The 12,143-nt window shown below is 40.0% G+C and overlaps 1 long non-coding RNA gene across 1 annotated transcript in view; it reads right to left on the bottom strand.

Moving 5' to 3' along the window:
• Nucleotides 1-255: 255 nt before the first annotated feature.
• Nucleotides 256-12,143, bottom strand: part of LOC310753880 — a 292,571-nt gene continuing 280,683 nt past the window's right edge. The window contains exon 2 of the long non-coding RNA XR_014543485.1: nt 256-2,106. This is a non-coding gene — a long non-coding RNA (uncharacterized lncRNA). The remainder of the gene's footprint in view (nt 2,107-12,143) is intronic.

Raw genomic sequence — 12,143 nt, 5'->3', positions numbered from 1 at the left:
TTTGTTCATGGGGTACGAAAAAGGTGCATACAGAGTATGGATGACTAACTCTAAATCCATAAAGTTCACAAGGAGTGTTGAGTACAATCCTAAGTGGGGGGAAAATGTGGGAATTTTCCAGAGTTACCCAGAGGAGGATGAAGGTGATGTGAAGAAAGCAGATCATGCTGAGAAAGCTGAGGAAACTGAGGATGATGATGATGATGATGATGATCAGAGTTCGGATTCCAGTTCAGTGGGCGGCGCTGCTGCTGCTGTCAGTGACAGTGATGACACAGCAGACTACAAGAGCGCAAAGGCCTCAGTCAGACCATCTGATGCGTCTGACAATGAACTGGAAGAACCACTGTTCACCATTGGTCACTTTTCTCCTAAGAAGGAGGAGATGAGTCCAGAAGACTTGCGTCTAGTTCGCAGGTCTGAAAGGGCGACCAAAGGCAGACCTCCAAAGAGATTTGCTGATGAGTTTGCTAAGACGGCAACTGCTGTTCTTAGTAGCTCAGAGAAGGTGTGGGAACCTTCAAGCTTCAAAGAGGTCCAGGAGTTAACCTCTAAAGATGCTGAGCCTTGGCTTAATGCCATGAAGGCTGAAGTTGATTCCTTGAACAGGAACCAAACTTGGGAACTGGTACCGATAGTCCCAGGGATGAGACTGGTTGGCAGCAAATGGGTCTTCAAGGCCAAGACAGACCAGAGTGGCAAGGTTGTCAGACACAAAGCCAGATTGGTTGCCAGAGGTTTTTCACAGGTACCAGGGCAGGATTACCACGAGACCTACTCACCCACGGTCAAATATGAGAGCATTCGGCTGATGCTCAAGATAGCTGCGGAGGAGAAACTGCATGTTTCCCATCATGACATAAATACAGCTTTTTTGTACGGGATTTTGGGGGAGGAGCTGTACATGCTTCCACCTGACGGGATGCAGATACAGAAGGGAATGGTCTGTAAACTGCGGAAATCCTTATATGGTCTCAAGCAGAGTGCCAGGTGTTGGAACACAAAACTCACTGAAACGTTGCTTTCTCTAGGTTTTCACCAGGGCAAAGCTGATCCGTGTGTGTTTGTCAAGGAGGAGGGGCAAAACAAACTGTATTGTTTATGTTTTGTTGATGATCTTCTGATGTTTTGGAAGAATCAGGCTTTCTACCAAAGCACCCTGGCTCAGCTGAAGGAGCACTTTGACATGAAGGATCTTGGTGAGGTATCCAACTATCTTTCTCTGCAGGTGGAGAGGGACCAAGCAGGTAATTTTCTGGTACACCAAACACAGAAAATTGCTGATGTATTAACCAGGTTGAATTTGGTTGATGCAAACCCAGCAGACACACCGATGGTGACAGGTTACCAGGTAGACAGTACTGCTGAAGCGTTTTCTGACACAACGCTGTACAGATGCATTCTAGGCAAGTTGAATTTCATTGCTAGATGTTCAAGACCTGACATTGCTGTAAGCACTAACCTGCTTAGCAGACATGCTAACAATCCTACTGTTCAGGATTGGAAAGCTCTGAAGCGCATAGCCCGGTATTTGAAAGGGACTATGCACTACAGGCTGAGGTTCACCAGTCAGAAGACTGGAGGTCTTGAAATCTTTGCAGATGCTAGTTTTGGAAGTGACACCACGGATGGTACAAGCACTTCTGGAGTATGCTACATGTACAACCACTGCCTGTTTGACTGGTTGTGCAAAAAGCAGACGACAGTTAGCCTAAGTTCCTGTGAAGCAGAACTCAATGCTCTGTCATTTTCACTCATGGATTGTGAATGGTTGATGCAACTGTTTAAGGACATTGGGGTTTCTGTGAAATGTCCTATACAAGTGTATCAAGACAATAGATCTTGTTTGGCTTTGCTGAACTCGGAGAGTTGCAAGCAAAGGACCAAGTACTTGCAGATTAAGCTACATCGTGTAAGAGAGTGTATTCAGAAAGGACTCATTCAGGTGTCCTACATGCCAGGAAATGAAATTCCTGCTGATCTGTTGTCTAAGGTTGTTAACAGAGAACAAATTAAGGTTTACGTACAAAGGTTGCAATTGGGTTGAACCACAGGTACTACAGGTTACACGGAAAGGGGGAGGATGTTAGGATATTTCCGTTCCACCTTAAATGGGAGCAGGATGTTTGTATAACAGCCTGCGTGTTTCCTGTCTCACAGGATGTTTATGTTGTCTGTTCCTTTCGTTTTCTGCTGTTTTGCCTGAGCAGTCGGAGCAGACAGTCATGTTTTCTTTGTTCTGACCAACGCCAAATAAACTGTAAATATGCTCTCATGCTTGTGCAACTTTTGCTGTGTGAATTCTGCTGTTAGAGTGTGCACTAAGGCCTGAGGCTTAGTGTCGCTAAATTGCTGATACTGCGTGACTACGGGAGGTCGATGGATCGTCCGGCACCGAGCTTGGGGGCTCAGATGGACTTTATCTCCCTTACAGTATCCCAACAGAACCTGGGTAAGTTGGATGTGGTCAAAAATGAGATGGCAAGAATAAATATTGACATCCTGGGCATCAGTGAACTAAAATGGACAGGAATGGGCGAATTCAGTTCGGATGACCATCATATCTACTACTGTGGGCAAGAAACCCGGAAAAGAAATGGAGTGGCCCTCATAGTCAACAAAAGAGTGGCGAAAGCAGTACTGGGATGCAATCTCAAAAATGATAGAATGATCTCGATACGAATCCAAGGCAGACCTTTTAACATAACAGTAATCCAAGTTTATGCACCAACTACTGGTGCTGAAGAAACTGAAATTGACCAATTCTATGAAGACTTACAACGCCTTATAGAAGTGACACCAAAGAAGGATGTTCTTCTCATTATAGGGGATTGGAATGCTAAAGTAGGGAATCAAGAGATAAAAGGAACAACGGGCAAGTTTGGCCTTGGAGAGCAAAATGAAGCAGGGCAAAGGCTAATAGAGTTCTGTCAAGAGAACAAGCTGGTCATCACAAACACGCTTTTCCAACAACACAAGAGACGACTCTACACGTGGACATCACCAGATGGGCAGCATCGAAATCAGATTGATTATATTCTCTGCAGCCAAAGATGGAGAAGCTCAATACAGTCAGCAAAAACAAGACCTGGAGCTGACTGTGGTTCGGATCATCAGCTTCTTATAGCAAAATTCAAGCTTAAACTGAAGAAAGTAGGAAAAACCACTGGGCCGGTAAGATACAATCTAAATCAAATCCCTTATGAATACACAGTGGAAGTGAGGAACAGGTTTAAGGATTTAGATTTGCTAGACAGAGTGCCTGAAGAACTATGGATGGAGGCTCGCAACATTATACAGGAGGCAGCAACGAAAACCATCCCAATGAAAAGGAAATGCAAGAAAGCAAAGTGGCTGTCCAATGAGGCCTTACAAATAGCGGGGGAGAGAAGGCAAGCAAAATGCGAGGGAGATAGAGAAAGATACAGGAAATTGAATGCAGATTTCCAAAAAAATAGCAAGGAGAGATAAGAAGGCCTTCTTAAACGAGCAATGCAAAGAAATAGAGGAAAACAACAGAATGGGAAGAACCAGAGATCTGTTCAAGAAAATTGGAGATATGAAAGGAACATTTCATTCAAAGATTGCCATAATAAAGGACAAAAGTGGTAAGGACCTAACAGAAGCAGAAGACATCAAGAAGAGGTGGCAAGAATACACAGAGGAATTATACCAGAAAGAAATGGATGCCTCGTACACCCCAGGTAGTGGGGTTGCTGACCTTGAGCCAGACATCCTGGAGAGTGAAGTCAAATGGGCCTTAGAAAGCACTGCAAATAACAAGGCCAGTGGAAGTGATGGCATTCCAGCTGAACTATTTAAAATTTTAAAAGATGATGCTGTTAAGGTGCTACACTCAATATGCCAGCAAGTTTGGAGAACTCAGCAGTGGCCAGAGGATTGGAGAAGATCAGTCTACATCCCAATCCCAAAGAAGGGCAGTGCTAAAGAATGCTCCAACTACCGCACAATTGCACTCATTTCACATGCTAGCAAGGTTATGCTTAAAATTCTACAAGGAAGGCTCAAGCAGTATGTGGACCGAGAACTCCCAGAAGTGCAAGCTGGATTTAGAAGAGGCAGAGGAACCAGAGACCAAATTGCAAACATGCGCTGGATTATGGAGAAAGCCAGAGAGTTCCAGAAAGACATCTACTTCTGCTTCATTGACTATGCAAAAGCCTTTGACTGTGTCGACCACAGCAAACTATGGCAAGTTCTTAAAGAAATGGGAGTGCCTGATCACCTCATCTGTCTCCTGAGAAATCTCTATGTGGGACAAGAAGCTACAGTTAGAACTGGATATGGAACAACTGATTGGTTCAAAATTGGGAAAGGAGTACGACAAGGCTGTATATTGTCTCCCTGGTTATTTAACTTATATGCAGAATTCATCATGCGAAAGGCTGGGCTGGATGAATCCCTAGCCGGAATTAAGATTGCCGGAAGAAATATCAACAACCTCAGATATGCAGATGACACAACCTTGATGGCAGAAAGTGAGGAGGAATTAAAGAACCTTTTATTGAGGGTAAAAGAGGAGAGCGCAAAATATGGTCTGAAGCTCAACATCAAAAAAACGAAGATCATGGCTACTGGTCCCATCACCTCCTGGCAAATAGAAGGAGAAGAAATGGAGGCAGTGAGAGATTTTACTTTCTTGGGCTCCATGATCAATGCAGATGGTGACAGCAGCCACGAAATTAAGAGACGCCTGCTTCTTGGGAGGAAAGCAATGATCAACCTAGACAGCATCTTAAAAAGTAGAGACATCACCTTGCCAACAAAGGTCCGTATAGTAAAAGCTATGGTTTTCCCAGTAGTGATGTATGGAAGTGAGAGCTGGACCATCAAGAAGGCTGATCGTCGAAGAATTGATGCTTTTGAATTATGGTGCTGGAGGAGACTCTTGAGAGTCCCATGGACTGCAAGAAGATCAAACCTGTCCATTCTTAAGGAAATCAGCCCTGAGTGCTCACTGGAAGGACAGATCGTGAAGCTGAGGCTTCAATACTTTGGCCACCTCATGAGAAGAGAAGACTCCCTGGAAAAGACCCTGATGTTGGGAAAGATGGAGGGCACAAGGAGAAGGGGACGACAGAGGACGAGATGGTTGGATAGTGTCTTTGAAGCTACAAACATGAGTCTGACCAAACTGCGGGAGGCAGTGGAAGACAGAAGTGCCTGGCGTGCTCTGGTCCATGGGGTCACGAAGAGTCGGACACGACTAAACGACTAAACAACAAACAACAAAAGAGCGGGGTGGCTTTGAACTCCCAGACCTGAGAATATATTACGATGAAGAAGAAGCAGAAAAGGAAGACAGACTATAGATAAACAAATAAAATTATTTAATTTGACTGCAAGATGGCGTTAAAATTATGGAATTGGAATGTTAATGGGATGAATGATAAAAGAAAACGAAACAAAATTGAACAATTTCTCAAGAAGAAAAATTTGGACATTATATGTTTGCAGGAAACGCACGTGGCAAGAAGACACAGGAAAATTTTGATAAATAAGAGACTAGGGAACGAATTTATATCATCAGATAAAGAGAAAAAAAGAGGTGTGGTTCTATACACCAAAAACAAAATTGAAGCCAAACAACTCTTTAAAGACGAAGATGGGAGAATTATAGCAGTACAGATCAAGTGGCAAGGCGAAAACTTAATAATTGTCGGGATCTATGCACCTAATGGAAATAAGACTGATTTTTATAAAACTTTGGAAGAAAAACTATTTGAATATATGGATCAGAAGATCATAATAATGGGTGATATGAACGGTGTGGTCTCTCTACAGATGGATAGATTAAGAGAAGGAAGAAACAAAGAAGGGAAACTTCCAAAGTCTTTTTTCTCAATGACTAAGAATTGTAATTTGATTGATATTTGGAGGCTTAGACACCCGCTGGAAAAACAATTCACGTACTATTCAGAACCAAATCAGTCAATGTCAAGAATCGATCAAATTTGGGTTTCAAATGAACTGACTCCAAGAATTCAAAAAATTGAAATTCAACCTAAAGTAATCTCAGACCATAACCCAATAGAATTGGAATTAAAAGGATTTGAGGAAAGATCTTTTAGATGGAGAATTAACGACTATTTACTGGACGACGAAAAGATTATGGATAAGGCACGAAAGAAACTAACCGAATATTTTATAGACAATCTTAATAAAGGCACAAAGATTAGTATTGTTTGGGATGCAAGCAAAGCAGTGATGAGAGGTTTCTTTATTCAGCAGAACTCACTGAAGAACAAATTTAGGGAAAAAGGGAAAAAAGAAATCTTGAATCAGATTATGGAAAAGGAGAAAAAATTAATTAAAAAACCAAACAGCTTAAAGATCAAACAAGAAATTAAGATCTTACAGACGCAATTTTCAATTATTATAAATAAAGAAATAGAATGGAACATCAAAAGACTACGACAGAGAAACTTTGAATTTGCGAATAAATCAGGCAAACTGCTTGCATGGCAAACTAAAAAGAGAAAAGAACAGAATACAATCAACAAAATTACTGTGAATGGAGAAGAGAAAGTCTCCCCAAAAGAAATTAGGAAAGGATTCTTGGACTTTTACAGTCAATTATATAAGGATAAAGAAAGAAATAATGTGAAGAAAATTGAAAGATTTTTAAGAAATAAAAAGGTGCAGAAGATCCCGACAGAACAAAAAGACAAGCTGAACACCCCAATTGAAGTTGACGAGATTAAAGAAGTCGTAAAGGAATTGAAGAGAGGAAAGGCCCCGGGACCAGACGGATTTACATCAGGATACTATAAGGAAATGAGCGAAGTTTTGATGACCCCATTGAAAGAAGTAATAAATAATATTTTAAAAATAAGAGAGATTCCAGATACATGGAAAGAAGCATTTATAACATTAATTCCCAAACAAGATTCAGATCTAACACAAGTTAAAAACTATAGGCCTATTTCTCTATTGAATACAGATTATAAAATATTTGCGGGTATCTTAGCAAAGAGAATTAAAAAGATATTAATGAGTATCATCCACAAAGACCAAGCAGGGTTCCTGCCAGGCAGACAATTGAAAGACAATGTTAGAAATATAATTAACATTTTGGAATATCTGCATGCCAGGAACGAGAAGCAAGCGATACTAATGTTTGTGGATGTTGAAAAGGCCTTCGATAACATAATATGGGAATTTATGTTGAAAAATCTTGAATATATGGGGGTAGGAGAAGAGTTCTTTAATGGTATCAAGGCAATATACACAGAGCAGCGAGCTAAATTGATAGTTAATAACGTGGTTTCCGAAGATATAAAAATATCTAAAGGAACAAGACAGGGATGTCCGCTCTCACCATTGTTATTTATAACGGTTCTGGAGGTCTTTTTAAATGCAATAAGACAAAATAGTCGAATAAAAGGGGTAACAGTAGGTCAGAACGAATATAAAGTGAAAGCTTTTGCCGACGATCTGGTTATAACGATGGAGGAACCTTTAGAAAGTGTTAGAGAGGTACTGGAGGAGATTGAACAATTTGGGATGGTGGCCGGGTTCAGATTGAATAAGAAAAAAACCAAAATAATGGCTAAAAATATGGAGCAGGATAAAACAGAAACATTGCAACAACAAACGGAGATTGAAGTAGTGAAGAAAGTAAAATACTTGGGAATATGGTTAACAACTAAAAATATTGACCTGTACCAGAATAATTATGTTCAAATATGGAAAGGTATAAAAAAAGACCTGGAGGTGTGGAATAGAATGAAGCTGTCCTTTTGGGGCAGGATTTCTATAATTAAGATGAACGTGCTCCCAAGGTTGCTATTTTTGTTTCAGACAATCCCCATAATTAAGGGGAGCGGAACCTTCAAAGATTGGCAAAAAGTGATATCAAGGTACATCTGGCAGGGCAAGAAGCCAAGAATAAAATATAAACTACTCACAGATGCGAAAGAGAGAGGAGGCTTCGCCCTGCCAGATTTGAAACTATATTATGAAGCAGCATGTATTTGCTGGCTAAAGGATTGGATTAAGCTTGAAAATAAGGAATTATTAGATCTTGAAGGTTTCGACAACAGGTTCGGGTGGCACGCCTATTTATGGTGTGATAAAAAAAGGGTTCACAAAGGATTTGGAAACCACATCTTCAGAAATTCGTTAATAGAAGTATGGGACAGGTACAAAAGTCTTTTAGAACCAAGGGTCCCACATTGGTTATCTCCGTTGGAGGTCATGTGTGTAAAGAAAGTGAACATGAGAGGTAATTGGGCTACATACGGAGAATTGGTAACGAAGGAAGGAGGAAAATGGCAACTAAAACCATATGAACAAGTAAAGAACTATGTATATGATTGGTTACACTACTTCCAAGTAAATGAAATGTTTAAGAAAGATGTAAAGGAAAAGGGGTATATAGAAAAAGACTCTAGGTTTCAATTGGATATAATTAATAGTGAAAATAAGACTTTGTCAAAAATGTACAAGATATTGTTGGAATGGTGTACGAAGGACGAAGAAGTTAAATCAGTAATGATACACTGGGCTAGAGATTTTGGACACAATATTCAATTTGATGATTGGGAGAAACTATGGAAAGAAAATTTAAAATTCACTGCATGCATGGGATTGAAGGAAAATGTGATGAAAATGTTCTACAGATGGTATATCACACCGGTCAAGCTAGCCAAAATGTATAAAACGGATAATAAGTGTTGGAAATGCAAAGAAAGGGAGGGAACATTTTATCACATGTGGTGGGAATGCAAGAAGGTTAAGAACTTCTGGGAAGGGATATATAATGAACTAAAAAAAATGTTAAAGTATACTTTTGTCAAGAAACCAGAAGCCTTTCTTTTAGGTATCACAGGAAAAGAGATAAGAAGGAAAGACTTTAAGTTATTCCAGTATGCGGTTGTGGCAGCAAGAATTTTACTAGCCCAGATGTGGAAACAGGAAGAAACACCGACAATTCAAGAGTGGAGATCGAAATTAACAGATTATGTGGAGTTAGATAAACTGACTGGAAAAATAAGATATCTTAAAAATCAAAAGTTCATCGAACATTGGGGAAAGTTTGTAGATTATCTGAAAAACTTATGTGATTCACAAACAACGCTAGTGGGGTTTCAAGAAGCACTGTAAAGGCTAAGATGTACTGTTTGGAAAATAGATATTGGTAAAGGTGAAAGTTAAAAGGCAATGCAAAAAAGGAAATGCGTTATAGTTAAGAGTATATATGGATGATTACCAGAAAAATCGAAGGAAGTCTAAAAAGTATAATCTGTGAAAATTTGGTTAGAAATATATGCTCTTTGTTGTAAACTAATAAAAAGTATATTGAAAAAAAAAAAGAGAATATATTACGATGCAGCATGCTTTAGTTGGATCAGAGACTGGATTAAGTTAGATAATAATGACATTTTAGACTTGGAGGGATGGAATAACAGATACGGTTGACATGCCTATCTAATTTACAACAAAGTGGCTGTGCATAAAGAATTTCTAAGCCATGTAATTAGAAATTCATTATATAAGGTCTAGGTGAGACATAGAAGGCTGTTAGAACCGAAAACCCCATGGTGGGTTTCACCGTTAGAAGTAATATCGGTTAAAAAGAAAAATACGATAGGAAGAATGGCAACATACCAGCAGCTCCTAAAGGAGGAACAGGGCCAATTAAAATTAAGACCATACGAAGAGGTGACCCAATACTGCACCACATGGTTACAATATCACCAAATTGCCCAAATATTCAATCAGAATAAAGCAATAGGATTTGAAAAAGAAGAATCAAAATTACAAAAAGTATTATTACAAAACTCAAAAAAGAGTATATCCAAAATGTCTAATTTATTGTTAGAATGGGAGTTAAAGGATGAAGAAGTAAAAGAAGTTATGACTAAATGGGCATGCAATATAGGATACGTAATTCGGCTGGACCAATGGGAGAAATTATGGAAATGTGATATTAAATTTATGGCATGTTATACAATCAGAGAAAATTTCATGAAAATGGTGTACCAATGGTACTTAACTCTGGTAAAATTGGCTAAAATTTACAAATTAAAATCAAATACCTGTTGGAGATGCAAAAAAGAAATAGGAACAATGTCTCACATATGGTGGGAATGCCGGCCTATTAAACAATTCTGGAATGAAATTAATGAAGAAATCAAAAAGATGTTTAAAATATCTTTCAGTAAAAAACCGGAGGCATTCCTTTTAGGTATAATTACAAACGATATTCCCGACAATCAAAGGAAAGTATTCCTTTATGCAACGACAGCTGCCAGGATGCTTATAGCAAAAAATTGGAAAGGGAGAAAAATACCATCAATGAAAGAATGGCAAATTAAATTTTGTGAATATATAAATCTGGCAAGACTCACAGCATTCATAAGGGGACAATCGGACCAGAAATTATTAAAAGAATGGGGATGTGCTAAAGAGTATATGAAAAAACATTGTTCTGGAGTAAGCATATTGGTATGTAATGAATGATGCTTTACAGGGTTAAAAAAATGAAAAATGGTGTAAAAAAGTACAAAGATGGAAGTAATCTACATTAGACACAACAATACAGTAAGAGTAAAAATTTTGAGGTCTTAGAACAAAGGAAGGAAGTCAATATGTGTATATGTATGTAATGACTAGATTAGAATGGTGTGTGTGTTCTGTTTTTCTTTCTTGTTTGTATAGTATTATTTTGGATTCAATGTTTGTAATTTTTGTTATGATGCTATGATTTTGCATTGAAAATAATATATATATATATATATATATATATATATATATATATATATATGAACTCTCGATAAATTAACCATTTCTTTTTATCCGTCACCCTTTTTTCTATAAAAAGTGTCTTCTGGTGAAACCCAAAATAGAGTCTTTGTGTATAAACTAACTTTATATCTATTTTCAGATTCTTAATACACGTCTAATACAGTGGTTCTCAGGGTGCGGATTTACTCTAACTTTATCTACCACAAATATCCAAGCCCTCTAATACAGTGGTTGCTAACCTTGAGCCTGACATCCTGGAGAGCAAAGTCAAATGGGCCTTAGAAAGCACTGCTAATAACAAGGCCAGTGGAGAGGAGAACCTGAGCTTACAGGGTTAAACAGCTCAGAGTGTGCGTCCTGCCTACTGTGGGGCAGAGAGACTCTGCGTCACTTCCGAGAGTCTCAGTCCTTTGTTCTGTTCTGCTTTCATCCGGGACAGACACGCTTGCATGATTTTCCTTGATTCTGGATAATGTCGCTGTATTAAAGTGCTTTTAGTAACTCTGCGTGAGAGTTTGATTTATGCACATTGACGCACAGAAGACAGAAGGCTTATTTTCTGACTGCTGCTAGCCTCTGCTTTTTCTCAGAGCCTTGGAATGCCTTTGGAATGCGTGCTGCGAAGCAGAGGCCTGCTGCAGCCGAAGTGCGCAGGACTGTTATCTCTTTGAGCAATAAATCATTTCAGAGGTAATTGAGCCGAAGTTTTTACGCTGTCAGAGAAAGCCTGCTTTTATGCGCTGTGTGCTGAAAAGCTTTTGGCTGCTGAAGAAGGAAGCCCAGCTCTGAGACCCTGCCTGGAGGAAAGCAGGGGGTCTCACTGGCTGCAAGCTGTGTGCTGCAAAGTGTCGCTGGAGGCCTCTCCTCGGAAGCCGGCTGGTACGCGTGAGTACTTCTGAGCCCCAAGGGAGGACCAGGGGAGGAGATGGCTGAGCTCCAGGAAACTTTTAATGTGCCGTTTGAATGACTGACTGGGCAGAACTGGGAGGACTGGTCAAGGAGAACACGGGCGTGGCTCACAGGGAAGGGCCTGTGGAGCTGTGTTCAACATGAACCTACCCCAGCGGCTGCTGGTGCTGATGAAGCAGCGAGGGTGCAGGCAGCCACTGCGCTGAGAAGGGACCAGAGAACGTTGGGGCTTTTAATCCTTGCCTTGGATTCCTCCCAACTCCCTCATGTTGACGGTTTAACTACTGCGAAATCCTTCTGGGACGCTCTGGAGTGTGTCCATCAAAGAACGACTGCTGGGGCCAAGATCCATACTACTATTAGTCTTTTTGAGATGAAGCTTATGCCGGGGGGGGGGGGGGTTCGATGAGAGAGCATATAACCCAGATGCTGGCCTCTTTTAATAAGCTTTGACAGCTGCA

Source organism: Podarcis filfolensis, assembly GCF_964270895.1.
Source record: "Podarcis filfolensis genome assembly, chromosome: W".
Taxonomy (NCBI): domain Eukaryota; kingdom Metazoa; phylum Chordata; class Lepidosauria; order Squamata; family Lacertidae; genus Podarcis; species Podarcis filfolensis.
The sequence above is the reverse complement of the archived record's forward strand: the minus strand, read 5'-3'. Positions and strand labels throughout refer to the sequence as shown.